The 24,003-nt window shown below is 54.8% G+C and overlaps 1 pseudogene; it reads right to left on the bottom strand.

Moving 5' to 3' along the window:
• Positions 1 to 10,007: 10,007 nt before the first annotated feature.
• On the bottom strand, positions 10,008 to 23,614 carry LOC131569314 (Fc receptor-like protein 2; annotated as a pseudogene).
• Positions 23,615 to 24,003: the final 389 nt, after the last annotated feature.

Here is a 24,003-nt window from a genome sequence, read left to right as displayed (position 1 = left end):
AGATTATATTAAAAGAAAATTATATACTAAAGCTATAGTAAAATAATAGAAAAAGGACCGTCAGAAGGCTAGCAAGGAAAGAAGAGGAAAGGAATGATAATAAAATCTGGTGACTGACCAGAGAGTCCGAGACAGCTGAACTTTGATTGGCCATTAATTAAAAACAACCACATGAGACCAATCAAAGATGCACCTGTTGCATTGCACAGCAGCAGATAATTATTGTTTTTCTTTTCCTCTGGAGAGGAAAAGAAGTTTTTCTTTTTCTCAGGAGAAAAAATCCTAGCAAAGGATTTTTCAGAAAATGTCTGAGACAAACAGTACCTGCCATGCAGGTGGAGCAGGAATGCCAGGAATTATGCAGGGTGCTCAGGTGAGGCCCACGAGGCCTTGCCATGGTGGGACACCACTTGCCATTCCTGCTCCCCCCAGATTTTGGGACAGAGCAGTGACACCCTTCCGGCTCCCAAACCCCTCAGGGCTCAGGCACAGCCTCACAGGAGGTCCCAGTCCAGGCCTTTGGGATGATTCAGGTGCTCCTGGGCTCATTCCTGACCAAGGGCAGCACTCCAGGAGCGGTTGGCACATAGAGAGGGATCAGCCCAGTGTGGCAGCCAAAATAGCTGCTAATGAAGTGCAGGATAAGGAAGCAAAAAGGGCCTTTGCATAGTATCAACAGATGCTTAATTCAGCCACGTTGTGAGATGTTCATAGCGGAAAGGCAGGACTCACGGGGAGAGTCCAGGTTTGTGTGTCTTGAGAGGTAGAGGCTGAACAGTGGTATCGGGGCAGTACAAAGATGGGGGCCAATGGGGAAATAGGGAGGGAGTGGCTCAGGGACATAGGAACAAGGGAAAGAGCCAATGGGGTATAACAGCTTTTGAGGGAAGCTTCTTGTGTCTCCACAGGGCCGAGGTAGGACCCTGAGTGCTGCGGGCAAGGACGGTGTGAGGGAGCCGGGCCCCGCTCAGCCGGCGCTGCCCCAGGAACGTCTCATCCTGCAGGAGCTCGGCAGCCTCTGCCGGTGCCGGCCCCGGGGCTGTCGGGGGGCGCGGCCGGAGGGGCCGGGGGGCAGCGGGTGGGAGGGGCCGGGATGGAGGGACCGGGACCCCACTGGGGAGCCCCGAGCGTGGAGGGAGCGAAACGGCGGAGGGGAGACCCCGGGACAGGGGGGAGCAGAGACCCTGCGGTGGGGTCTGCGGAAAGGAGGGACAGCAATGGTGGTCCTGGAGCACCAGGAAGGGGCCCAGCTGCCATTGCGCTGCAAGTGCCGGGACGGTCACGGGGTGTCTGAACCGACTGTGGCAGCGTGTCCAAAGCCACTGTCGCGATGTGTCGGGACCGAGTGTTGCCGGGTAAGGCCCCCACAGCTCCGGGAAGTGGAGGGGTACCCTGGAAGGGGTGCAGCAGGTGTGGAGCAGAGCCCTGTCTATTCCCTGTGCCCTGTGCAGGTGAGGCGGGCAGGGATGGAGCAGCTCTGGGGCCACCTGGAGTCCAGAAAGGGTCACTCCTCATAGCCCCACCATGGCTGCAGGGCAGAGCCCCAGCTCGATATTCCCACACTTTTCCCTCTCTTCTGGCAGCTAAGCCAGAACCTAAACCTTCCTTCCATAAGGTTCCAGAAGGCTACAGGTTTTGTTCAAGAAGGAGGGTCCAGAGCAGGTTGTTGAGCAGATTGTTGTTGTCCTTGCAGTAGTTCTGGGGCTCTCTCAGTCCCTTGGCGAGAGGGACAAAATGATCAATTGCTGCATTTCTGGAATGGTTCCCTCGCAGGTGCCCCTGCAGGTGCCCCTTCCAGCCAGCCCTGCTCTGAAAACCATCTAAGGCCCTCACAGAGCCGTTGCTTGGGCTGCCTTTGGGTTTTGTGCTTCTTGCAGGGCTGAGCAAACCACAGCCAGGCCTTTTTCCCCCACAGAATTCTCACCTCTGCAGCAGCTCTAAGGCTGCCGCAGTCAATGCCAAGGGGCAGAGGAGGACCCTCAGGTGCTGGCTGCCACCTGGGGCTGGCCAGAGCAGGGCTGGGCAATGGCCATCCCTGTGCAGTGGGGCTGGGCCATGGCTGGGCCCCACCCTTGGATGACCACTGGCTTCAAGGAGCAGGAGTTTGGGAGCTCCTTCCTGCCTGGGGCTCTCTTCCCAAGCTGCTCTTGCTGGCTCAGATCCTGCAGGGGATGAACAAGAATGGAGAAGTCTGGAACAGGATTTCTCCCAAAACCCAACAAACTCAAATCATCCCAAGTCCCAGGACATAAACCCCATAGGGGGAATTATGGGGAGCAGGAGAGGGAGGGGCCAGCCCTAAATAGCTTCAGCACCCCCCCCCCCCGCCACTCCCCCCATGAAATAAATAGGGCAGAAGACCTTTTCCCTTTTTAATTGTCTTTATTAAAAGTGATCAGCTTGGGTGGGGAGAACCGATGGGTGTGCACTCACGCTGCCGCTGCTCCCAGGAGTGCCACGGAGGAGGAGGAAGAGTGCAGCTTTGCCCGCTGGTCTGCAGGGAGAGCTGGGGGCTCCATCCTCATGACAGCATCAGGAGATTCCCTGCTTTTTGGTTCAACATTCAAGGTCTTCTGTCTAGCCAACATCTTTTTAGGTTAGGGGTAAAAAGGGTCTTAGCGGATACTAGATTCTGTTCCTCACGTCTCGACATCACTTTGATTCATCAATTTTGTGTTGGCTTGTTGTTTTTAGGGGTTTTTGGCTAGGTTTGTTGGGGGGGTTTCTCCCGTTGCATACTGGATCCGATGTCATTTCCATGACAACTCGATGCCCCAGGTATGTTACTTCCAATTGTACGAACTGTGGCTTTTCTTGGGAAAACTTTAGTCCTTTTTCCCCCCCAAAATTTAAAAGCTTAATACTAGTTGTTCTGACCTGATCTTTTCTCTTCCCTGACATCATCATGTCATCAACATATTGCAGAATCTGTACTTCCTGTTCAGGAACAAACTGTTCTAACAAACCCTCCAGGATTTGTCCAAAGAAGTTGGGGGATTCAGTGAACCCTTGTGGTAATTGTTCCACCTTAGCTGTTGTCTCCTTTTTGTACTTGGGTCTTCCCATTCAAAGGCAAACCAATCTCTACATTCCGTTGCCAGAGGACACACCCAGAAAGCATCCTTCAAATCTATAACAGTGAACCAAGCATGTTCTCTTGGAATTCTGCTTAGGAGACTATACGGGTTGGGCACCACTGGATGTCTGGCAATGGTCCTTTTATTGACTTCCCTCAGATCTTGCACAAGCCTATATTTCCCTTCAACTTTCTTAACTGCCAGTATAGGGGTATTGTGCAGTGACATACAGGGTTCCAAAATTCCTTCTTGCAACAGTTGTCCAATAACTATGGCAAGCTCCTTCTTTCCGTCTAGGGAAATCGGATACTATTTAACCCATATGGGTGATGTACCATCTTGCATTTTTATTGTTATCGGTTGAATGTCCAATAAGCTCCGCTTTCCCCTTCAGCCCACACTTCAGGGTTTATCTCTGCGACATCTCCTTGGGATAACTTCATTACTTGTACTACCATCCTCCCTTCTCTTGGGACAATCCCAACCCTCAAATGAACTTGCCAATCTCTTCCTAACAAACTCTTTTCTAGCTTAGACAGGTGACTAAAATTAGCTTCACACTGTCTTGAGTTTCCAATTATTTTTTCATCTTCAATCATTGGGACTCTAAATGGTTTCCCGTCAGCCCCTAATACCTCACAAAGTTTTCTACCAATTACCATACCTTCTGGTACTTTGTTGAGACAGGACTTATCTGCTCCTGTATCAACCAAAAATTCAAATTCTTCATTTAGGGGTCCCACCTCAAAGTTTACCAAGGGCTCCTCTACATGTTGCATCGGGTCCCCTAAAGTGTAAAGCCCCTGACACCCCTAATTGTCACTTCTAAGAAACCTCTCTAAGGCTTCTTGTTGCCTCGCTATTGCCTCATCGAGACTGAGCTTTTTACAAACCCTCCTAACGTGTCCAGTTTCTCCATAATAATAGCAGTGCCTTTCGCTTACTGGGACTTGAGGTCTCTCCATCCCTCTTGTACCTGACAGTACTGGCCTATCCTTGCCTCCTCCTGGTGGTGGACCTGCCTACTCTTTTGTTACCTTGGATTGTGGGATAGAGTTGCTTGCCCCCACACTTTCTCTAGCTACCACAACCATGATCCTAGCCTTGGCCTGTGTTCTTTCTTCTTCCCTCCTTAAATACTCTTTCAGTGCTTCTCTCAATAACTCATTAATGTCCTTCTCTTGCCAATCTTCAATCTTTTCCAGTTTTCTCCGTATATCGGGCCAAGATTTGGTAACAAATTGGACCTTTATTAGCACTTGACCTTCTGGGGTGTCTGGGTCTATTTTAGAGTACAATTGGAAGTTCCGCTTTAGGCAATTAAGCCAAGTAGGAGGAGTTTCATCCTTTTCTTGTGTACCTTCAAATGTCCATTTGGTATTAGTTCCTTTGGGAACTGACTCTGATCCCTGAATTATCTAAGACCTATATTCTTTCATGGTCTTCCTCCCTTCCTCCTGATTAGGGTTCCAATTGGGATCTGTTAGTGGCAATTTCTGTTCACCTGATGGCACTTGGGGTCCTGGACGGGTCTTTTTCTCCCAAATTCTTATGCTAGCAGCTCTAATCATCCGGATCTCTTCTGAGGAAAATATTATATTTAAAATAGAATTCACTCTCCCCCAAGTGTAGATATTTGGACCTAAGAATTGATCCACTTGATTGGCCATGCCCACTGGGTCCTCAACTAAATTCCCTAACTCTTTCTTGAATCCTCTCACCTCAGAAGCAGTTAGAGGAGCATACACAAAGCTAATACCTCCCACTACTGCTGCCATAGGAACTTCTCTGAGGGGAAAAAGTCTCTCTGCTCTGGAGGTCCTGGATCAGGTACCACAGTATGGCCCACCTGCAGATACAAAACTACTCATTTGAGAGGTATTAGCATTACCCTGGACTTTCTGTAGATCCACAGCTGTATTTGGTGATAAGAGTTTACCAAGTAAGGAGGCACTTGTGTCCCAACTAGGAGGAGGTAAGGGGATAGCAATAGGAGAGGGAGAGGAGCCTGGGTGTGTGTTAATTGGAGCTGGAGAAGGGGTGGAGAATGCAGCAGGTGGAGTAGGCACTTGTGGGAGTGCAGAAGGAACTGGAGGAGCCGAAGGGGGTGGTGAGGGAATGGCTACCAGGGGAGATACCGGGTCTACCACAAAGGAAGGCAAAGAGGTAGAAGGAATTAGAGGGGGCAGTAATGGGGTGGAAGCCAGGGGAAAAGCCGGATCTGCCATTTGAGGTGCCTGAGGAAGAGGATGATAAGGTGGAGGGGCATCAGGAGGCAAATAGTCTAGGGGGTCCCACCTTTTACTACTCTCTCTAACACTAGCATCCCCTCCTTCATTCCCCTCTTTCTTCTTCTGCACTTTACAAATTTGCAAACTTTCATCCACAATAGCACTCTTTAACCAACAAGCTGCATATAATAGTTGCTCAGGATCAGTATTTCCTCGAGCTGTCAGATAGTAACTCAGTTGTTGACACATCCACTTGTCTTTTTTCCCTCATCATGGCCATCCTCCTTGCACATCTAATGCTGGCCTGACTTCTACACAGTAGTGAATCATCTTTAACCTTATCTAATCACTCCATGGCCTCTACAGAATCCCATCTCTCTAGCAGTTCACCTAAGGGACTGTGGGGGGGTATATTCTTCAATCTCTCACCTCTCTTTTTACTATTACATCCTCCCATTTTTTCAGGTCTCAACAGAAAAAAAAATCACAAAGGTGTCTTTACTCAAAAAAAATGTACTGACAGGTAATCTCAAGAAAAATTCGTATTTAAGGAGTTCCAGCCTCCTCCACCGCACTTCAGATTTGCCTGACCACTTAGGACTTTACACAAAAACCACTGCCTGATCTCTAGTTTGCCTAACTTCCCCAAATGCTAGGACTTACTGAGGCAAAGTGAAAATTTTCCAGGATAGAAATCCATTTTAATTTAGGTGAAATGGTTATTTTTGAGTTGAGTACTGGTTAGAAACCATAGTTATTTAGCCAGACTGCAAGGCCTAAGCTCAGTGAAGTTACTTCAGCGAAGGACAGAGATAAAGGGGAGGAGACAGAAGATGATAGAGAGAGACAGGGACTGCTGTAAGGGCAAGTTGACCTGACCTCGGAATTCTTTCTGATAAAAAGGAACTAGTGGTAAAAGTCACACGAAACCCATAAAAATGAATATGTATGAACCTATTGTGAAACTGTATGCATATGTATTTGAGAGAGAGATAAAAAGAGACCTGAAGTTCTCAGAGGTATGCATGTCCTTTTTTGAGGAGAGCAATCTCCGCATGCGTCCAGCGCTGTAATAAACATACCGAGCTTTACAACTTTTACAAAGTTGTGAGGTTTCTTCTTTTCTCCCCAAAACATTATGTATCAGGATTTAAAAACACGAGACCCTGACCTCCTTCGCCGGGATTCGTGCCTGACCTCTTTGTCAGGACTTAATTTGCCTGCAGGACTTGTGAGCTTGCCTGAATCCTTCTTGGGACTTGCAATCTGCCTGACTTCCGTCTGTCAGTACTTTTGAGGTGTGTGCCACTCATACACTATTTCCTCTGCAGGCCCAGAGGGGGGGGCCCTCTTTACCCCTTAGGAGACAACTCACACTGATTCTACTCGCTTCCCCCCATTTGCAGCTGGCCCCCTCGCAGGGGTTCGGAACCACAGTACTAGGAGGTCCACACTTGTGCCGAGGATCCAAGCTGCCAGTCCCCATCTCACTCACACACACTCCCTCGCCCCCTACTCTCGCCACCAGATACTTCTCACCAATCCAATGCTCCTCCGCATCACTGGTCCCAAGCCCATCTTCTCTGGTCCTGATAGCCAGCTGTCCTGGGTGTCCAAGATGGCGAGTCCTGGTGTCCTCTTTGGGTGTGGCTATCCCGGATGATTCCCCAGTGAAATAAACACAGGCAGGAGACCTTTCTCCTTTTTAAAGGCTTTATTAAAAGTGATCAGCTTGGGTGGGGAGAACCGATGGGTGCGCACTCACGCTGCCGCTGCTCCCAGGAGTGCCACGGAGGAGGACAAAGAGTGTAGCTTTGCCCACTCGTCTGCAGGGAGAGCTGGGGGCTCCATCCTCATGACAGCATCAGGAGATTCCCTGCTTTTTGGTTCAACATTCAAGGTCTTCTGTCTAGCCAATATCTTTTTAGGTTAGGGGTAAAAAGGGTCTTAGCGGATACTAGATTCTGTTCCTCATGTCTCGACATCACTTTGATTCATCAATTTTGTGTTGGCTTGTTGTTTTTAGGGGTTTTTGGCTAGGTTTGTTGGGGGGGTTTCTCCCGTGTCATGCTGGATCTGACTTCATTTGCATGCCGACTCGATGTCCCTTCCTCTTTGTGACCGTGTTCACAGGGGTTCTTGGGTGAGGTAAAAGACGAGGATCTGGCTCCATGTTTCAGAAGGCTTGATTTATTATTTTATGATACATATTACATTAAAACTATACTAAAAGAATAGAACAAAGGGTTTCATCAGAAGGCTAGCTAAACTAAGAATAGAAAGGAATGATAACAAAGGTTTCTGGCTCGGGGCTCTGTGTCCAAGCCAGCTGGGCTGTGATTGGCCATTAATTACAAACAACCACATGAGACCAATCACAGATCCACCTGTGGCATTCCACAGCAGCAGACAATCATTGTTTACATTTTGTTCCTGAGGCCTCCAGCTTCTCAGGAGGAAAAATCCTAAAGAAAGGATTTTTCATAAAAGTTGTCTGTGACAGCTCTTCACTGTCTGGGTGCCATCCTCCAGGAAGCAGCAGGATGTCACTTGACAAAAGGGGGAATTCTTAAACATCAACGACAGGTAGCCAATGGAAATGACCGGCGATTACAATAACTAACAGTTGGAACTCCAGCCTGGCAGCAACTAGCCCAACCTGTGAACCCTGCAACCTTTTAAAAAAAATGGACAGTTTTTCTACTCATAACACTCTGCGGCTGGAACTCCAAAATTCCTAAAGTCCCTTCCCAGTGGACTCAGAGCCACAGTCCTCACCTCCCCTCTTCTTCCCAGAGCTCTTCACAGTGCTGGTGCTGCCAGCCCCTCCCTCTGGCCTCAGCCCTCTGTCCCCACAGTGCCTGTGGCCAATGCCACCATCACCCCCAGTCCCCTGTCACACCAGGTACACACAGGTGACAACGTGACCTTGAGCTGATCAGTGCAGGTGGGCTCAGCCCCTCTCACCTTCACGTGGCTGCATGACGAGCAGGAGGTGGCCTGGGGTCCCCTCCTGGAGCACAGGGCTGTTGATGTGGGTCATTTGGACACCTATCAGCGTGTGGGCACCAACCAGCTGGACAGGCACCACATGTTCCAGGCACGCAGCCCAGAGCTGGCCCTTTTGGCAATCCCTGGCTCACCCTGGGTTATAGGTGAAGTAACACGGGGTTGCCAGAGTGTTCAGGACCATTGGGTTTTGTGGTGACCCCAATGTGTCCCCTCTGTCCCCAGAAGTGGCTGTGAATGTCAGCAGGACCCTCCTGCTCCTGCTCCTGGCTGTCATCGGGGGCTGTCACTGGTGGCACCACCAGGATGGGTGACAATGGGGGAACCTGGGGGGAATTTGCAGGGTCTTGGTTGCACTCCAGGGTCATTCTTGGGTTGGCTTTGAGGAACTTTGGGGTGGCTCCTGGAGGGTTTGGGGAGATCTTGGAGGGCCATGCAGGGATGTTGGAGGATCTTTTTGGGGTCCTGGGAGAGTTTCAGGGGTGCCTCTCTCTACCAGGCTTGGGGTTCTAGGGACTCAGAGGTCAGGGACACCAGAGGGGTTGGGGGCCCTGCAGTAGTGCAGAATTTCTGGGGGGTTCAGGGGTGCTTGGAGAGTCCTGGAGTAATCAGGGGTCCAGTGGGAATAAGGGCTGCAGCGGGGATTTGGGGGTCCTGTGGGTGGTTGGGGCTGCCGAGGTTCCCAGGAAGGTTCAGGGGTCCCAGGGTCCCACAGTCACCCCCTCCCCTTTTCCTTGCAACTGCCTGGAAACCCCAGGACAGGTGAGTGGGGGACTTGAGCTGGGACTCCCTTTTCCCCCTCTTAAGACACCATCCAGACCCCCCACCTTATCCCCACAGGATATTCCTGGAGGAGAGGGTGGTGCTGGACCTCCATATCATAGGCACCGAGTGGGCAGGGGGTGAGTATGGGGGGTGTCAGGGACACGTCACCCTGGTGTCTCTCACAGAGCCCCCTCTGTGCCACAGCCCCCCAGGTGACCAATGTGGAACTGTCGGGACCCCGTGGATGACAGTGGGACCCTGTGACATCTGCAAGAATGTGCTGTGACACTGGGGCATGGGAGCATTGGGGGTTCCAGCCCAAGGACACTCCCCATGTGAGTGCCCCTGCCCCCAGCTCCCATTGGTGCCCACCATCCCCAGGGGTTTTCTGCACCAAAACTTTACTCAGGTCATTCTGACTTGCCAAACTTGGACCTATATTAGCTGGAATGTCTTTCAGAGTGAACTTGGAAATCTTATCTAGGAATGGTTCTCCAAGCCCTCACTCTAAAATGAGGCTTGCCAGTATCTGCAGACCCTAGGGGTGGTACAGTATTTAGGGAATTGATAATGCATTGTTTTAAATCACCCTTCTGTCTCTCATGTACTAGTAATTGTACATATTATCTGATTTACTTCTGCTTAGTGTAAGTTTATTGTTTTGCTGCATATTTTGTTTTTTTATGTTGCCTTCATGTTCATAACAAGAGACACATGTTGTTAAAACCAAAAGATGGGAGAGTATGGCTCCTCAAGAGTGTTTACACTAATATTTACACAAAAAATTTTGAAAGCAAATAAAATAAAATTTGATCTTTTGCAGAGTGATACTGCTTTGAAGATTTGCATGTGCAGAGGCAATTTCTAAAAATTTCTATATAGAGATCTTCAATTGAGTGTACAGTGAGAAGGTCTAACTCATTTACTAACCTAGGGAGAAGATAGGCATGTTTTTAATCACCAACAGGTCCGAAACAGTTACCTGCTCATCTGGACAAATATCGATGGCCTCCAAGAGAATGAGGCCCAGAGAAAAGAAAAATTCCCTAATTGCCACACAGCTCTCAAGCAAGACAAGAACAGAAGTAGGACTTCCAGGACTACTGGCTGTGAAGCTTTGAAGGCTTATGCTGTATCAATCTGTCAGACCACTCTCATTCTATCCACGCTAGCATACAAGCCCTTCAACAGAGTGTAACTAAATTGCAAATTAGCGATGGGGATTTTCTTGGACAAATACTTGAGGGATGAGGGCTTACTGGCTGGCTTAAAAATTTAGTTAAAATAGGAATTTATGTTTTAGCCGTAATGTTGCTTATGGTAATTTGTTTGCCATGTGTTTTGCAATGTGTTCAAAGACTAATTGATAAATTGATAAAAAAGATTTTACTGGTGGAAAAGAAAGGGGGAGATATGGGAATACAGCCAGAAAGCAGGACTGAAAGTACTGCTCAGCTTGTAACCGACATGGACGTTTTAGCCCTTGTAGGCCGCAAGCCTTGGCAAGAAAAAGCAGAACCTTGAAGGAGGAAGCAAAAGATAACGGTGTGCTTGGTATTCTTCGTTTGAGAGAAATCATGCAAGACTGTACGTGCCTCTGTGAGCCTGTGCAAAGCTATGATTAAGAGATATTACCAAGAAATGTAAACATTGTGATTGCTGCTAATTGTAGCTATAGCTGAAAGGTATATAAACGGAGCTTTCCAAATCAATAAACTGGCTTCATGCATGCAAACTACAGGATGCTGTCTCTATCAATGCTGACACCGGCCCTCACAGCGCAATGCCAGCCGCGACCTGTGACAGTGACCCAAGGCCAGGATTCAGTTCCTGCAGTGCCCAGGACTCCTCCCCAGGGTTCCCAGTCCCCTCTGCCCTCCTGGCTCCTCCTGGCACTCCAGGCTGCCCAATGGCCAGGCCAGGCTGAGGCTCCGCAGCAGCTCCAGGCCTCAAACACTGCTCAGGGAGCACCAGGTGTGGGGTTTGGGCTCCAGGGGCAGCGTGCAGGGCTGGAGATGGGGCAGGCATCAGGGTGGCATCTGGGGAGACCCCCGGCCTCCCCAAGCTGCAACCCAGGGCTCTCATGGCCCTCAGGGAGCTGCTGCTGCTGCTGGGCTCCACCTCGGCCTGAGGGGCTTGGCAGCTGAGGGGGCAGGACCAGAGGTAATGGGGCGGCACCGCAGAACATCCCTGAGCCCTTGGCCAGTGTCACCGAGAGGGGACAAACAGGGAGCGGCAGCTCCTTCCCCTCTGCAGGGCAGCTGTGAGGGAACCAGTTTGGAAATGCAGCAATTGATCATTCTATCCCTGTCCCCAAGTAACTGAGGGAGCCTCAAAAATCCTGCAAATCCCACACCAATCTGCTCAACAACCTGACCAGAACCCTCCTCCTTCCCTAGCTGACCAGGCAGAGCTGAACAAACAAAAACCATTTCTCCCAGTTTAATCAAAAAGCTGCATTTTGAGTCCAATAAGAGGGACAAGGATCCTGTGCCCCCTGGCACTGGAGGAGGGAATGCGGAGCCCCTGAGGGTACTGGGAGCACTGGGAGCACTGGAACAGGAGCTCTGGGCAGGCCATTTGGGTCCCCCACTAATTGCCAATCCCCGGGCACAGTGGGGACGCACAGGAGCTGGGAGCAGGATGACACATGGGGGCTGCCCTTAGTCAGGGACCTCCAGAGCCCCCAGTGTCACAGCACATTCCTGTAGATGTCACTGGGGTCCTGCTGTAACCCTTGGGGTCCCGACAGCTCCGTGTTGGTCACCTGGGGGGATGTGGCGCAGGGGGACCCTGTGAGAGACACCAGTTTTGGGGACCTGGGTGGGGGGATGCCCCCCATGGGTGACGTGTCCCTTTGGCCCCCTCCTACACACCCCCCACTCATTCGATTCCCATGACTTGGGGTCCAGCACTGCCCCTTACTCCGGGGAATCCTGTGAGGCTAAGGGGGCGTCTGGGGGGTGTCTGGGGAGGGGGAAAGGGGAGTCCTGGCCTGAGCCCCCCACTCACCTGTGCTGGGGCTTCCTGGAGGCTACAAGGGAAAGGCGAGGGGGTGACCGTGGGGACCCCGGGACCCCTGAACCTTCCTGGGACCTTGGCAGCTCCAACCACCCATGGGAACCCCAAATCCCCACTGCAGCCCCGATTCCCACCGGACCCCTGATTCCCCCAGTATTCTCCAAGCATCTCTGAACTCCCCAGAACTTCTGCACCACTGCAGGGCTCCAAACATCTCCAACATCCCAGACCCTCTGAGCCCTCAGAAACCCAAGCGAGGAGGGGCACCCCCCAAACTCCCCCAATAAAGATCCTCCAATATGCCTGCACAGCCTTCCAAGAACACTCCAAACCCTCCAGGAGCTCCCTGTGCCACCCTAATGTTCCTCAAAATCCAGGGATGGCCCTGGAGCCCAATCAAGACCCAGCAAATTCCCCCAAATCCCCGGGATCTCAAACTGAGGTCACTGCAGGCTCAGTTTCCCCCAGCTCAGGGGCCCTGGGTGTAGCCGATCTCTGCCCCCACTCTGGGGGATCCCTCTCACTCCAGGACCCTCATCCACCCCATTGTCACCCATCCCGGCGGTGCCACCAGTGACAGCCCCCGATGACAGCCAGGAGCAGGAGCAGGAACAGGAGGGTCCTGCTGACATTCACAGCCACTGCTGGGGACAGAGGGGACACATTGGGGTCACCCTGAATCCCAGAGGTCCTGAACACTCTGGTGACCCTGTCTGACACCACCTGTGAGCCAGGGTGAGCCTCTAGGACCAGCTCAGGACTGACTGCCCAGAAAACACGCGGTGTCCGTCCTGTCCCAGCTGGTTGGTGGCCACGCATTGGTAGGTGCCCAAATGTCCCACATCAATGGCCCTGAGCTCCAGGAGGGGACCCTAGGCCACCTCCTGCCCGTTGTGCAGCCAGGTGAATGTGACAGGGGCTGAGCCCACCTGCACTGAGCAGCTCAGGGTCACGTTGTCACCTGCTCGCACCTGGTGTGACAGGGGACCAGGGGTGATGGTGGCATTGTCCACGGGCACTGTGGGGACACAGATGGGGCTGGTACAGGGCAAGGTGGGATGAGCGATGCCGTGAGTGTGGTCACCCCCAGCCCAAGGGTCCTGCTCACCCAGGACGGTGACATTCAGGGGGACACTCTCCACCGCACTGTCCCCATTGCTGTTCCCGCACTGGTACTGGCCGCTGTCTTTGTTCCCAATGTGGAGCAGCTCCAGGCGGGGGCCAGTGCCCAGCAATGCCCCTGAGCCCTCCCGGTGCCAGGATAAGGACAGGGGACCTGTCCCTATGGCCACCGCGCAGCCCAGCACCAGGCGGCCCCTGAGTGCCACCTGTTCCCCCGGGGGCTGTGCTGACAGGGACACCCCCGAGGGTGGGACGCCTACAGGTGGAGGACAGCAGGTGACAGGGAGGGACCCAGAGGTGTCAGGGATGGGCAGGGGGAGCCCAGTGAGGGAGAAGGGGTGCAGAGATGGCGGGAGCTTTGAACGGAACCCCATGGGGGGATGGAGGGTTCAGGGAGGGGACACCTAGAGAGGGAGGGGGGCAACACCAGGAAGGGTACCCAAGGACCCTGTCAGGGGAGGTGCAACCTGGGGAGCGTGCACAGACCTCAGAGAGGGGTGGGGGTTTCTAGGGAGGGGTGAGGGGATGTGGTCAGGGATGGGGGGACACAAGCCAGGAATGGGGGACCTGGGGAGGAACCTGGGGCAGCAGTGATAGGACATGGAAAAAGCGTCAGGGAAGGATGGGGGTTCTCATGTAGAGCTGGGGGAGCCGGGAAGGGACCCGAGAAAGGTGGAGGAAAGCCAGGCATGAATCCAGGAAAGACTGAGGGCCATAGGGCAGGCATCAGGGAGGGCTAGGGGTCTCCAGGGAGGGCTGGGTACCTGAGGAGGCTGTGGGGGCTCCCTGAGCCCATCCCTGCTCTCATTGCACACTGTGACATGGAGCTGAGCACTGCTCTTCCGCACAGCTCCCCCTCCCCCTCAGAGTGTACCTGGCAGCTGTAATTCCCCGAGGGGGAGACCCCCACGTTGGGCACCAGCAGCTGCGGGGACACCTGTGGGCCCCCACAACCTGCCCGTCCCGGTAGAACACGTGTAGGAGGGGTGCTCGGGGCCACATGGGGCTGGGGTTGCTGAGGCAGCTGAGAGTCAGGGGGCACCCCTCAGTGGGCTCAGGGGAACCCTCCAGCACCAGCAAAGGGAAGACTTCTGGAAAGGAGAGGGGAAGTGAGGACTGTGACTCTGAGGCTGCTGGGAAGAGGCTTTGGGGCTATCAGGAGATTGGAGTTCCAGCCGGGGGGATGTTCACCATGCGCTGTCACTGCTGCTGCTGATGACTGCCAAGGTATCACCCAACCCTTGCAGCAGTAGCGGTAGCGACCAATTTGGTGCAGCTGCAGAGGGGACAGGGACAGCTCAGTCCCATAGCGGGACCCCCCCCACCTCCTTGTCTCCATGGTAGAATCGCACCCCAGTGACTGACTTGTCCTGCTGGTCCCAGCAGCACAGTATCACCGTGTCCCCCTCCAGCAGCACCCATGCCAGTACCTGTGACAACAGCTGGGCTGAGGAACACGGGGTGGGGGGGAGGGGGGGCATCCTGTCACAGCGTGGGGTCTCATTTTCCTGGGATCCCCCCAGTGGGTCACACCTAGGGCACGAGGGATCCCATATTCAAACACATGGATCCCTCCACTATCAGATGCTCTGGGATGTCCCCAGAGCAGGGGACAGGCTCTGGTCACACCAGGAGGTGACCCATGGAGCTGAGCCCACCCAGATCCCTTGGGGTCCCCGCAGGCGCCAGGTTGGGGACAACCAAATTCTCCTCACCATCTAAGACTCTCACAGGGGGGCTGAGCCCACTCCCAGTCTGTCACACGTGCAATTGCCTCTCGTGGTGACCTTGAAGTGATTGTGTCCCTGCTACCCCCATTGCTTCCCGTCCTTGTACCAGGTGGTGGCACCAATGGTCCCCGAGCCCTGGCAGGTCAGTGTCACCCGGTCCCACAGCACTGCTGGCATCCAGGGGGCTCCACCAGGAGCTGGGTGGTCTGGGCACCTGCAGGTGACAGGGGACACCAGCCTGCCAAGGCCAGTGTGGGGCTGGGGACAGTGGGGTGGGGCCATGGCATCCCCCGAGGACTCACCAGCAAGGCCGAGGGTCTGGGCTGGAAGGGAGAAGGGACAGGGCTGGGTGAGGGTGGCACTGTGGGGACAGCAGAACCTGGGATACAAGGTATTGTGACTGTCTCCAAACTGTCTTCATGAGGACAGCAGTTCTTGTGAGAAAAGGCATGAGGGCGGTCCCCAAATGTTTTGGAGAGGCAGGGAGACATGTCTGTGTCACAGGCACCCATGCACCACATCCCTGTGGCACGGCCACCTTGGGAACAGGGATTCAGAGGCCACCCTGGGCTAAGACAGAACATGGGGACACTGTGGACACTCTGGGCATGAGGACATCACAGACACAGCTCATGCCGGCCCAGGTCACCCCCACCATGATCCCATCCCCATGGCTACATCCTCATGGTACTTGTCCCCTTCTGTCCCTGCATCCCACTTCTTTTGTCTTTTTCCCCAGAGCTACCTGAGCCCAAAGGTGCCAGTCCCCATATTCCTGTCCCCACATCCCCATCCCCAAATTCCTGACCCCTGTTCCTGTCCCCAAAGCCACCCTACATCACCAGTCCCACCCAGGTTCACTGTGGGTAACATGGACTGGCACTGCTGGCATTGGGCACCCAAGGGGACCCCACAGCCCCCCTGTGCCCCCTCCCCTCCCTATCCCCGTAGTGTCAGGCCCGTTCTTGGGGCACTCATCCCAAAGGAGCAGCACCACCTTCCTGGCCATCCCAGTGTCCCCAGTCATGTGCACTGGCTGTCACTCGCTGCTGTGGCCACTGCTTCCCTGGCTGGTGGCTCTTCGGATGAAGGGGAAGGAAGCGAGGTCATGTCCTTCCCCATGTGTAGATGACCCTTGGTGGGGGCAGGGTGGCCACAAGTTGGGGATGGGCTGGGTGGGACAAAGTGGGACATGGGGTTCCCAGGAGTGGGGGGCTCGGTGGGTTTGGGGAGGCAGGGATGGGGGTCCTGAGGAGGGGGAATCACCAGGGATGGGGGTGCCATGGGGATGGGTTTCCCCAGAGCTGGGGGGACTCAGGGATGGGAGTCCCCAGGGAACATGGGGTACAGGGATTTGGGGTCATGGGATGGGGCAATGGTAGGTCCTGGGAGAATCAAGGTCTTGTGGGAAGGAGCATTGCATGGCTGGAATGAACGGGAGAGGGTTCCTTGGGAATGGAGTGCTGGGCTATGGAGATCCTGGGAAATGTGAGTACTGGGGTGGAGGATGCAGAGAGGGTGGGACATAAGGAATGAGGGTGCCATGGTTGGGTTCCCAGGGGAATGGGGGTGCCAGGGATGAGCAGTGACTTTGTGAACCTGTGGATCTCAGCTCCTTCCCTGGGTGCTTCAGATTTTGGGGTGACCCAGAGCCAGTACAGCCCTCACAAGGTGCCAGCGGCCTGGGGATCACCCCAGACAGATTACCCAGTTCTCTGGGTCTGTGCCCCCCCAGCCGCCAGGGTCTTTTTTCTCTCTTTTTTTCCATTTCCATCATTTTACCCCTCAATTTCACAAGCCCCCAGTTTGTGCCTTGATAGTCCTTGGGGGAACCTGAGGAGAGAACAGGCTGGGGGAAGCCCAGGGTGGGGGAAGCAGGGGTTAGGGGTCTGCAGGGAGGGCTGGGGAGGCTGTGGGGGATGGAGGTGTCTGGCTGTGCCTCTCCCAACACTTTCACTTTCTGTGTCCTGTAGCAGAAAGAAGAGGCCGTTTGACACCTTTGAACACAGGGGGTGGGTTCTGTCTTGGGAGGGCACATCCAGGGGGCTCCTGTCCTGTGGGGATCCTGCCCCAGGGGGGACACATGCTGGACAAGGGGCTCCTGTCCTGGGGGATGGCAGCTCCAGGAGCATCCAAACTTCTCCATTCTTGCTAGTCCCCTGATGGATCTGACTTGGCAACAGAAGCTGAGGAATGGAGCCCTGGGCAGGAAGGAGCTCTCAAATTCCTCCTTCTTGAAGCCAGTGGCCATCCAAGGGTGGGGCCCAGTGTCAAGGTTTGACACTGGCACAAGGCCAAATGCCCCCCCCATGAAAATACACTTTCTCTGGTGTGTGCTGTGAGATTTTGACCAGGAATAAACAAAGCAGGCTCCCACTTGAAAAAAAAGAAAAGTTTATTAACTAAACTACAAAAACAATTACTAAACTACACACAAAAGAAAAGAAAACACAAGGAAAATGAAAACCTCATAAAAAACACTCTCCTCCTCCTCCCCCCCAAATTCCAAATACAATACTTCTTCCAAAATCACCAATTCTGGATCCAGCACCACCCCTTTAGAATGCTCAACTTTCAGTTCCTCAAGAGGAGAGGGAGTCCTTCCGTGTGTTGTGGTGGCCTTTTCCGTCCTTGTTCCGGTGCTCTCACCACCGAACAAGAATCAGGGCTGCTTCCAGGGTTGTCTTTTTAAGGATGCTTTTTCCAGTTCCAGAAAAGCACAATATCTCACCTTCTCACCTTTGGGACATCTGTCCCCCCCATATTTTATATACCCCCTGGGGCCGAGGGGTACCCACACTGAATCTTCTTTGGCGCTGGGACATTTCTCCCCCTGGACTCAGTCTCTGTATCACACGGAAACATGGCTCTGTCCATGGCTACACAAAAGAGTCCAGCATAAAATGCCACTCCATCTTCTCCATTTTTCCAACATCTCTCACTCTCTCTCTCTCTGGTCCAGAACCTTCATCACTCATCTAGGAAGGGTTAATGTTCTGTGAAGTTTTCATTGTCCAAGAAGGGTTAAAAACTCCTCCAAGCGGCTGGACTCCTGGCTGCACACCCCCCCCATCTCCTCAGCCGGGCTGCCTGCTGCCAGCACATGTTTACTAAATTTCAAGGTAACGGCCACAAACACAGGCTGCACTCTCTCTCTGACTGTCTCCAAGGGGAGGGGAAACAGGCTGCCCATTGCTTCCCGGCATTTCTTTACTTCTTCCTTCCACCCTTGGGGGGGGGCCAGGCCTACCTCTCCCGGGCCGGGCCGCATGGCTTTTTTCCTCCCCCCACCCAGCCAGCAACTGGGCCGGGGGAGAGACCCAACTCCTTCCTGCCGGAAATCCAAAGAGAGCCTGCCAGGGAAAGAGCCCTGCTACCCTGTGTTCTCAGAGGTGAATCCAATGCCCAGTGGTTTGGCCAGATGGCAATATTCAAATCTGAGCACTCATTGGCCCTATCTACAGCATCCCAGAAATCCTGTTTCCGGGTCAAACCATGACACCCAGCCATGGCCCAGCCCCACTGCACAGGGATGGCCATTGCCCAGCCCTGCTCTGCCCAGCCCCAGGTGGCAGCCAGCACCTGAGTGTCCCCCTTACCCACTTGGCTTTGACTGTGGCAGCTTTAGAGCTGCTGCAGAGGTGAGAATTCTGTGGGGGAAAAAGGCCTGGCTGTGGTTTGCTCAGCCCTGCAAGAAGCACAAAACCCAAAGTCAGCCCAAGCAATGGCTCTGTGAGGGCCTTAGATGTTTTTCAGAGCAGGGCTGGCTGGAAACTCCCTCTGCAAGGGCAGCTATGAGGGAATCGGTCCACCAGTTGATCATTTGCTCCTCTTGGTAAGGGACTGAGAGAGCCCCAGAACTGCTGCAAAGACAAAAACAGTCTGCTCAACAACCTGCCCTGGACACTCCTTCTTTAGCAAAATCAGCAGCCATCTGGTACCTCATGGAAGGAATGTTTGGGTTTGGGCTGTGGCTGCAAGCGAAGAGGAAAAAGTGTGGGAATACCAAGCAGTGCTTCTGCCCTGTGGCCGTAGTAGGGCTGTGAGGAGTGACTCTGTCTGGATTCCAGGCATCCCCAAAGCTGCTCCACCCCTGCCCTCCTCACTTGACTGAAAGGCTGAGGGTTTGCAGGAATTGTGGTGTACAGTCACCAGAGCGACTGGTGTGAACCCGAGACATGCTGGGGTCAGGTGCTGCCTTCCTTCCATTTGGGATCATGGAGAGCAGTCGTGGGCATTGAGCAGGGCATTTACCAGGCCACGGAACACTGCTACGCTGCCACTGGGCACTGGGATCCAACCTGCTGCCTTGGTGGCTTCTGCCTGCTGCCAGTGGTGGTGCCGGGAGCGATTGGTGCCCGTGAGTTTGCAAAAGGAGCGATTTCCCCTCCTCCCTCCCATCCGAGGCCGCCACGGCCCCTGAGGGGATGGAGCTGGACCGGGGCGCCCCCTGCTGGCCGGGGGTGCTCCCTGCAGCACCCCCTGCTGGCCGCAGTTATAACTGCCACAAAAACCAACAGCACTGAGCAGGAGGGAAAGTTCTGGGTTTGTGTTGTTTGTTCTGTTCTGGTCTATAAATTTCCTAGGAAAGAGGTGTATTCCTTTTCCTACACTTTGGCCTGGAAGCCACATCATTTTTGAAATTAAAAAATGTTGTAGAAGTGGGTATTCTTTCCATTGCAGGAATATTCCCACATTTCTAGGCAGATAATTCTCTTTTAAATGAGTGCCCAACTCCTGGGTTCCAATGTGGAGGAGGCAGACACCTCAAGAGAAGACAGGGTCAGGGACTTGGCCACCTCATGCTCTGCCTTTTAAGCCAGTTGGGCCACCAAGGGCCCTCTCTCCAGGTGGCACTTCTGGTCACCTGGCCACTCAGGAGCTGGCTTTGTCAAAGCATCACACTGTCCCTATGTGCCATGGCTGACAGACTAATTGACAGACAGGGCCCTGTCTCACCAAAAACAGAGCCTGACCCACCCCTGCCAAACACAGCTGTTCCAAAATGTCTCCAGACATCAAAAATTCCTGTCTCTGACACCCCATCCTGTGCCATGGCCGGATCCTGACTGCCCTGGAAAAGGGGGAGTCTCCAGAACCCCCACAGAGCCTTTGTGAAATCCTGGTGTGGGGAACACGGCAGAGGAGGGGTTTGGGACAGGGGACAAGGGAATCCAGAGACTCCTGAAGGCTGCTTTCGCCATCAGTGAAAGGAAGGTCGAGGGCCCTGCCAGGTTCCTCTGGTGAAAGAAACATACTGGGGGAATCATCTGGGATTTGCCTCTGTTTTAGGGGCTTTCCCTGGAAACCATTCCTTTGTGACTCTGGACTCTCAACCTTGTTGCTGTTGCTGTTGGGTTTATTCCCTCTGGTTGCTGTTTCAGGAAATTGTTCTTCTCTCAGTTCTTTGGGATCTTTATGACTCCATGGGGAGGGTGAGGGGCAGTTTTAGAGGCAGCACACACACAAGTGGGTCCCCATTGGTGGGCACCCTCAGTGCCCTCCAGTTCCCCCCAGTGTCATGGCAAAATCTCATTGATGTCACTGGACTCCCATGGTCACCCCTGGGGTCCCCGCAGCTCCGCGTAGGTCACCGGAGGTGCCTGATGGACAGTGCTGCTGGGGAGCCCTGCAAGAGACACTGGTTGTGGAGACCAAGGTGGGGGGTGACACCAGTGGGTGACGGGTCACTGTCCCCCCCATCCACTGTACTCACACTGCATCTTTTTGCTGCTCACAACGTGGGTGTACAGCACCTCCCCCTCCTGTGGAGGGGCCAGGGGCTTGGGGAGGGCCCGTGGGGATAAGGGGGATGGGTGGGAGGGGATGGAGAGATGTGGGGTGGGGGAGTAATGGCTGGACACCCCCACTCACCTTTCCTGCTGCTTCCTGGCAGCTGCAAACAAAAGAGGGGAGGGGTGACTGTGGGGTCCCCAGGGCCCTGATGACTTTGAGGATTCCTGACACCTACAGGACCCTTAATTTCCCTCAGGAACCCCCAAGCATCTCTGAAGATCCCCAGAATTCATGAACCACCCCAATGCTCCCAACCAACTCAGCATCCAGAACCCAAAACCCATCAGGCACAGACTCCCCCAGAAACCCTCAGGGCCCCTGAAAGAACCCCCAACATCCATGCAGGACTCTCCAGCACTCCCCAAACCCTACAGGACCCTCAGCCAAGGTCACACTTCTGGGGCTGTGGGTGCTGCCCTATTGACCCCCAACTCTAGGGGCCTCCACAGCTCCCTGGGACCCCCGTCCCCCCATTGTCACCCACGCACACGGTGCCACCGGTGCCAGGCCACAATGACACCCACAAGCAGGAGCAGGAGCAAAAAGGCCCCACCGACCCCTGCGGCCACTGCAAGAACCAGAGAGGGACACATCAGTGTCACCCATCACCCCAGGGCTCCTGCACTCCCTGGTGACCCTGTGTAACCTCAGCTGTATCCCTGTGTCTACACGCTGTCACATTCAGTGCCAGCTCTGGGCTGAGTGCCTGGTGCCTATCCAGCTGGTTGGTGGTCACACACACTGGTATGTGCTTGAGTGTCTTTCATCAAAGGCCCTGAGTTGCAGGAGGGGACCCTAGGCCACCTCCTGCCCATTGTGCAGCTAGGTGAAGGTGACAGGGGCTGAGCCCACCTGCGCTGAGCAGCACAGGGTCATGGAGTCACCTGGGTCCAGCTGGTGTGACAGGGGACTGAGGGTGATGGTGGCATTGGCCGCAGGCACTGGGGAGACGCAGACAGGGCTGAGGCTGGAGGGAGGTGCTGGCAGCCAGTATGAGGATAGGGATGAAGGGGATGGGTGTGATGGGGGATGTCATAGATGGAGTCACACCATGGAGGGGTGACGGGACAAAGGACAGAGGCTGGGGAACCCAAAAAAGATGTCTAGGTGAGATGGAGGTACCCAGGCAGCGCACCCGAGGAGGCTGTGGGGGCTCCCCGTGCCCATCCCCGCTCTCACTGCGCACCGTAACGCAGAGTTGAGTGCTGCTCTTCCACATGGCCCCCCACGCGGAGTGCACCTGGCAGCTGTAATTCCCTGAGGGGGAGACCCCCACGGCGGGCACCAACAGCTGCGGGGGCCCTGCGGGCCCCCTACCACCTGCCCGTCCCGGTAGAACACATGCAGGAGGGGGGCTTGGGGCCGCAGGGGGCTGGGGGTGCTGAGGCAGCTGAGAGTCAGGGGGGACCCCTGGGTGGGTTTGGGGAGACCCTCCAGCACTGGCACCCAGACAAGCTTATGGCAGGAGATGGGGGACTGTGGGAATGGTAACCCCGAGTCCCTGGCGAGGGGCTGTGGGGCTGTCAGGTTAGCAGATGAGAGGTGCTCACCATGCACTGTCACTGTCACTGCGCTGACTCCTCCCATCTGTCTGATACCCTGTAGTTCACCCAGGCCTTGCAGTGGTAGTGGCTGCTGTGGTTCAGCTGCAGAGGGGACAGGGACAGCTCGGTCCCATTGTGGAGCCCTCTCAGTTCTGTTTCCTCTCAGTAGAACACCACCGAAGTGGCCAACTTCTCCCGCCTGTACCGGCAGCGCAGTGTCAACGTTTCCCCCTCCAGCAGTGCCCGTGCTGGCACCTGCAGCACCAGTCAGTCTGTGGGACAGAGGGGTGCCGTCACATCACAGGGGTCTGGAGGGTCCTGATGTCACCAAGACCCCATATTGGGTCAACACCAGCACACCAGGCTTCCTCAATTTCAACACAAGGGTCCCCCCATAGTGGGATTCTGCGGGATGTCTGGTCACGCCAGAGGGTGACCCATGGAGTAGAGCCCATCCAGCATCCTTGGGGCTCCTGCAGGTGCCAAGCTGGGGACACAAACCGCCCTCACCACCTGAGACGTTCACGGGCAGGCTGCACCTACTGCCGGGTCTGTCACACATGTAGGTGATTCTCTTGGTGACAGTGAAATGGTCGCCTCCCTCCTGCCCCCAGCGCTGCCCATCCTTATACCAGGTGGTGGCACCAGTGATCCCCAAGCCCTGGCAGGTCAGTGTCACCCGGTCCCACAGCACTGCCGGCATCCAGGGGGGCTCCACCAGGAGCTGGGTGGTCTGGGCACCTGTGGGTGACAGGGGACACCAGCCTGCCAGGGCCACCATGGGGCTGGGGACAGTGGGGTGGGGCCATGGCATCCCCTGAGGACTCACCAGTGAGGCCGAGGGTCTGGGCTGGAAGGGAGAAGGGACAGGGCTCGGTAAAGGTCATGGGGACACTGTGGACATCCCATGTTTGCACTGACCGCCTCCACCAGCCCTACAGCATCTGTCCCCACGGCCAAGTCCCCATGGTCCTGTGCCCATGATCCTGTTCCAATGGCACCTGTCCCCATGGCCCATCTGCATGGTACCTGGCCCTATTCCCTGTCCCTGCATCCCTGTTCTCCTGTCCCCACAGCTACCCCAGCCCCAAGGTTCCTTCTGCCACATCCTTGTCCCCAGATGTCTATCCCCCTGTTCCTGTCTCCACAGCCACCCCACAACTCTGGTCACACAGGGCTCCATGCCCTGCTCTGGCTCTGCTGGCACTGAGGACCTCAGGAGACCCCACAGCCCCCCTGTGCCCCCTCCCCATCCCTGGCGTGTCAGGCCCGTGCCCAGGGCACTCACCCCACAGGAGCAGTGCCACCTTCCCGGCCATCCCGGTGTCCCCAGCCATGTGCACTGGCTGTCACTCGCTGCTGTGGCCACCGCTCCCCTGGCTGGCGGCTCTTTGGATGAAGGGGAAGGAAGCGAGGTCACCTCTTGTCCCCATGTGTAGGTGGCCCTTGGTGGGGGCAGGGTGGGGACAGGATGGGGCAGGGTGGGGATCTTGTGGGACATGGGGGTGATGATCGACATGGTGGGGACATGGTGTTGCCACAATTTTGAGGTGGTGTAGGGAGCCAGGGATGGGTGTCTGAGGGAATGGGATGCCCAGGGATGGAGTCCCATGGGAATGGGGGTCCCAAGGATTGGGTGAACTCAGACTTGAGAATGAGGGTCCATGAACAACTTGGCCTCCAGGGATTTGTGATCATGGGATGGGGG

This window comes from Ammospiza caudacuta, chromosome 30 (genome assembly GCF_027887145.1).
Source record: "Ammospiza caudacuta isolate bAmmCau1 chromosome 30, bAmmCau1.pri, whole genome shotgun sequence".
Taxonomy (NCBI): Eukaryota; Metazoa; Chordata; class Aves; order Passeriformes; family Passerellidae; genus Ammospiza; species Ammospiza caudacuta.
The sequence above is the reverse complement of the archived record's forward strand: the minus strand, read 5'-3'. Positions and strand labels throughout refer to the sequence as shown.